The sequence below is a fragment of the Vidua macroura genome, chromosome 1 (assembly GCF_024509145.1).
Source record: "Vidua macroura isolate BioBank_ID:100142 chromosome 1, ASM2450914v1, whole genome shotgun sequence".
In the NCBI taxonomy this organism is placed as follows: Eukaryota; Metazoa; Chordata; class Aves; order Passeriformes; family Viduidae; genus Vidua; species Vidua macroura.
Genome location: NC_071571.1, coordinates 46,816,241 through 46,822,448, shown reverse-complemented (window position 1 = coordinate 46,822,448; position 6,208 = coordinate 46,816,241).

Below are 6,208 nucleotides of genomic sequence, written 5' to 3'. Positions count from 1 at the left end.
TTTTGCAAAAACTTGGGAGAATTTCTAAAAGTGTAAGTCAATATAAATTGTGGTAATTTACTCCTAGATAAGGGGAAAAACAACAGCGAGATCAGTGTCACACTTATGGCTTCTTGTCTTGAGGAAGTTGTGGCCACAGTGCATATATGTATCATCTGCAGGGGGATGACACTCACTGCAAAATTAATTTTGGTTTTAGTGAGATTTTATTTTCACTGTTCTTTACAGAGCATTTCTACTGCAGGAGATGTGGTTTCTTTACTAACTGCCTACTTACTGGCCAGAGGATTTATGTATTACTCTGTAATCAAATGTCCTTGCATATAATCTCTAGATTATCAGATGACAACTTCTTTTTCTTTTTTTTATCTTTTTAAGAGAAAACTAAGCAGTGAATTAAATAAGCTCTGAAGTAACTTTTTATGATAGTTTAAGGACAAAAAATACAGTTTGCTGTATTTTACCTTTAGCACATTTAAACAATATTTTTTTTTTAATTATACCTTCAGAAACATGAGGAAAGATTTGGTTTAAAAATAAGGAAGGTAAAAAACTGGATGTAGCCTCTTTAACAGAATGTACCACAGTTCTTCTGTTTGCTGTGTTGACTTTTTTGTTTATATTGCATTACGTGAGCACATTCACCATGTACCGAAGTGTGTGTTTGTGTGTATAGGGTGGGGGTAGAGGGAAATCTTTTTATGGAAAAAAAAGTTGTGAACATAAACTATGAAGCAACATCTAATGAAAAGTTTCTTTTTAAGTGCAATATATTTATTTCTGCTAGAAATATAATATCAACATTATGTAATATTTGAAGCATTAAATGTTATTTGTAAACAGCTTAAAATTATATATATATCACAAAAACTGTACAGAAGTGCAAATGTGTGGATATTCAGTTTCTTTCATTAAAATATTGGGTGTTTTGATATATCATTCTTACTTAGCCAAATCTTTCTGCTTCTGTTTTTTCCCCTCTAACCAAGTCGCTGAGGGCAGTGGAACCAGTCACAGATGTTTCTGAGAGTACACAAAATTTGTTAGGGCTGCTCATCTACAAAGGTGATCTAAGTCTTGGATTCATGTGGAATGATAGTTGTACTGTAGTTAAATACAATTGTAGCTTGCATGGAATTACACAAATTATTTATTTTTCAAAATGCTTTGAAATCATATTGATAAAAACTCCTAGGTTTGCCAGCAGAACTCAAATAAATGGCTGAAATATGGCGTTCTCAGGATGCCCAAGATAGTAAATACAGGCCTAAGAAACACAGTATAAGAAGAGAGTGGAACTAGGTCTGTTAAGTCAGGAGAAATGAAGAATGTAAAGAAGTGAGGAGTAAATTCCTCTCCATAAATGCTGCAGGCTTTTTATTTAAAAGGATTTTTTTCAATTATAATAGCATATATTAAAGCAAGACTTACCTGAGACTAACTAAGGTATTCAAAGAGGAAAGATAGTGATACACAGTATAGGATTACTTAGAGAGTATAAGGAGCAATACCTATCCTTCAAAGTCTTTTAGAACAGGTTGAACATGCACTTCTCAAGAATGATGTGATTAAAGCTAATCTTGTCTTAGGACAATCAAATGATCTCTTGAGGTGCTTCCAAGCTTCCTACAAGAGCCATCCCTTACAGCAACTTCTGACAAAATTCTTACGTTGCTCCAAAAGTTTTTGTTATGCACCCATGGTTAATCTTGTCCCTAAATTGAGATCAGCAGCTGGGTCTTTTGCAACTAGGTCACAAGATACCTGGTTTGCAAAGAAGCTCAGTGGGATGGAAGAGTTGTGACATACCAAGGAGCAGTAGCAGCAGCATCCTCTTGGTTTGTGAATGTAAGCAAGGAGATAACAGCCTCAGGTAATTCAAATCTACCTTGAACTATGCTAAACTGCAACCATGCATTAATGTATCTCATTAACGTTTTGAATTAATGAAAATAAGGACAGATCGCTGAGTTGGTAACTCCGTATGATGCCTTTTGTCTCTGTATTATATTTTTATGGCATCTTGGTAGCAAAACACCTGCATTCTCTCATGGATATTCAATGTTTAAAGTCTTTTGCTTAACCTCAGGCTAAGGGGGCTTTCTTGATTACAAGTAACACCAAGCACGTGCACTGGCACTTTCCTGAATCAGAACTATTGGCTGTACGCTGGTTCAAGACATGGTTATGCCAATGGTGCCATTGAAATCAGCAGGCTTGCTTGCATAAAGTTAAATCAGTGCTCAAGCGTTGCTCAAGTGCTGGCTCTGCAACATCAAAACTCCTTGTGCTTTGCAGAATCAAGACCTTTGGGAACAAGCTGCCTGTGCAACAAACACCTCTATAATTGGAGCCTTTATTTGCTATTTTTCAAAGAGAAACCAGGGGATTAAACAAAAATGATGCTTCTGAACTGTCTCCTGGTAGGGCTACTTTGAAGACACTGATGAGTAGTCATGATGACTGTAGGCTGCTTTGTGTATCACATTTAGAAAATAGATTTACGTCCAAATTATCTATCTTGGAGATAAGCAGTGCAGAAAACAAATTACTTGGAGAATGCTATTTTCTAACTTCCTGTGCAGGAGCACAATGAATGCACAATTTAATGGTATACTTGAAATACAGAGCAATAAACAATATTTTGAATCACAACCATTTCAAATATACATAAAATATTTAGATTATACTGGTGTATACAGTTCAATATATAAAAACTAACAATAATTACTAATAATAACTCTAAAAATTAAACTGACAGTGGTATATGTTCAAGATCTTTATTAAAGTTAGTCATTGATATCAGGGTTGGTCAGAGAGGCTCTAGGGACTTTTACAGGCAGTACAGAAGCTGGTCCTTGTTCTCCAAAGTAATAACCAGAGGAACCAAGAAAAATGGGGATGCCTATGAGAAAAGCTGGACTGAGAGTTTTTTTTGAGGAGTAGGATAATAATTTCTCCCAATGCAGAGAGTATTAGATATATCACCACTGTAGCATTTTTAGCTCTTTTAATATAAAATATAATTTGGCAGGCAGACACATCAAAATCCAGTATTTTTAAGGCTTTTTAGGATGGAAAATAGGTCTATTGCAGGAACTGCATTGACTAACTAATTTGATAAATTAAAATCAAGCAACCATTCTCAAGCAACAATTTTTGCCTCTTGCTTGACTTTGAATTGTTTTTATTTCCATTGTGAAGCCTGTCAGGAATATATGCAGTAATTTTGAGTGGTTTTAGGGTGCTGTGTCCTAGAGAATCTCCTGGGTTTGAGTCATGTTTTCACAAACTCCATGAGCACCCCTTTCAAAGGTCTGTGCTCTCCTGTGTTTGGGCAAGGGTAGTTGCAGAAATGGTTGTGAGCTGAATGGCTGCCCTTCAGATATGCAAGGGGCACTCAGCTAACTCTTTGTCTGTTTAAATTACCAACAACTGCAGAATAGCTCAAAGAGTAAGATGAATTAAAAAAGGGAAAATGCTTGCAGCTGAATCTGTAATTGATGATATTTAGAACAAATAACGCCCCAAAAGGTGGAGGTGATAATAGTTCCTTGAACAGCTGTGGCTCTTCTCTATTTAGATGCATAACTTTGGTCAGCTGTTCTGAGAGAGTCAGAGAACAAAGTATATACCAAAAAACCTGTGTCTGTCACCTGTGTCAGAAGTCACCAATTCCATATAATTCCTTTCACATCATTTAAGATGCCTTAAGACAGAGACACGGGTAAAAAGCACAGAAATCATTCTAGTTTGAGGTGACAAAGTCTGGAATTATTTTTGTGTGTCTTTTTACCTGTGTCTCTGTCTTAAGGCATCTTAAATGATGTGAAAGGAATTATATGGAATTGGTGAAGTTCATGCTGTTGTTCCTTCTAGTCTGCGCTGTCTTCCAGTCAGCTTCTAGGGACAATGCCTACATAATTTTAAGTATAAATAGTAAATAATTTAGGTATTTGGTGTCATCAGAAACCATCCTCTCTTTGAGTTCTCACAGAGGTGGAGTAAACTGTGATGCTTAAACTGGCAGTCTGTGCTTCATAGGGGTCACTGAAATTGGACTACTTTCAATCAGGGTTTTTTCTATTGAAAATCCCACCTGATTTTCTGAAACAAGAACTCTGTGGTCTTCACTGGTCTTCACTCTGGTGTAAAAGTTGAGTGTGGGAGAGCAGTTTCTGTTTATCTTAAAGACATGGTTGATACATCATCACAAATCAATTATTATTTCTCCCTGTGCTCTCTCATGGATTGAACCTAAGGCAGTCAAAGGAGGAATTACTTTTTATCTTGATGCAAATTGTTGGCTGTAAGATTTGCATTGATATTATCTGAACATGTACCGAGGGCTTTGCAGTGGCAGGCTTCAATTACCTTCCCTCTGAATGTCATAGCTTTCCGACTTGAGACACCAGTCATACCACTCATCTCCAATGATACTACAAATAAGTTAGTAGTACTCAGGGGATTTATCAGCCTGACTTTATTTAATCTCTCCATTTTCAGTTAACATAGTCACCTCAAACAGTGAATTTCCAGAGGATGATTAGATTGTTTCAGATGGTTAAAGACTTTGGCCTTCCTTGCTCCTTCATTTTACAATGCACTAGGAATCCTGTACATTTTTGACTGAACATATAAAAGCCTAACACTTGTGCCCCCATCATTTCCTTTACAAGGCTTTAAATACCTCTGACTTGTTCTTAAATGAATTTGTGTTGCAGAGCCTATCTAGCACTTAAGACAACTTGGCATGTTTCCAGTAGTTCTGGACAGACAACTACTTGTGTTTTTGTCACAGAAAATGTTTTCTTTCCTATATAGCTGATGAGGGCAAAGACTAACAAGGAATAATATAGGCTGAGATTTCAAAGCCATTACAAAGGTAGATGCACAGCTCACACTAATTTCAGCAAGACTCATGTCTCTGAGTCCTGTACAGAAAGTCTTTGCTATAGTGTTTGTTATTTTAAAAGGTTTATGGGTTTTTTCAGAGACCAGCCTAAACATTTTAACATTTGTTCCTGAATTATTTTAAAGCCTCTTTTGCTCCATGCCATAATATCATGCCTTTGTTCTTCTGTTCTTTCAACCTTGGCCAAACTGTTAGAGAACACATGGATACTTCCTTTCCATTTGCTAATTCAATAATAAGAGAACTCATGTGAGCTGAAGAGGTTAATTTACTTTTTTCTTTGTGGAGATTTGGATTTTTTTTTTTTTTTTTGTGAGTCCTATTCTTCAGAGCTTAGTTCTTTTTTGCTTTGCTTATAGAACAGTCCATATATTTATCTGAAAGGCAGAGTTGCCATCATGATAATATACCCAAAATTGAATTTTGCTGTCCAAAATTTGAGGGATGGGCTCGAGCTGTCTTGACATAAAAGAAATCAGAACATAAAATGACACAGAGAAGCATCAGATCAGCACACTTTTACCACTGCCAGCAACTCCCACCCTGCTCCTGAGCAGCTGCTGCCATTCTGCATGCAAAATTTCCCCAAGAGCAAAACCAAAATGTTTTACTCTTCAGGGCTTTGGTATAGGCAGCAAAGCAGGCATCAGGTTTGGGACTGGTTTGTCCCCACCTTGCCCACAAACACATAAACATGCAGAGTATTTGATGCTGAGGAAGTGCCTCATCAGCTTGTGCCTAGAGCTGCTCAAGTCTGTGGATTCCCCAAGAGATCTAAGAGCCCAGAACCTAAGATCTGCAATGTACAAGTCTCTCCTTCACACACGCAAAAACTTATGGCTTAGAATATTTTTAACACTCGTATTATTCTGGCAATGTGAATCCGCAGTGCAGCTGCAATGAGATGGACATTTTCACCAGAATGAACACACTGGAAAATCCAGAAAGATGTAAATAGCAACTGTCCGGATGCAACAGCAGAAATAAATTGGAAGCTGATCATAAGATCCAAGTGGATATTTAAAGTTAGTGTAAATAGAAATACCAAATTAAGCAAATAACATGTAATTTTGAGATGAATTGCCCTATGTGCCAAGCACAAAACTTTGCACTGACTATACACAGCATGATAACATGAGAATAGGGCAGACATTTTAAAACCTAAAATCACATGAGAAATTGCAAACCACAAAAAAGAATACTAAAAGTCACACGTGCAATGTGACCATAAACAAAACTGCAGAATGGTTAAAGACAACTCTAGCTTAGAAAGAAGGTTTCCATAACACATAA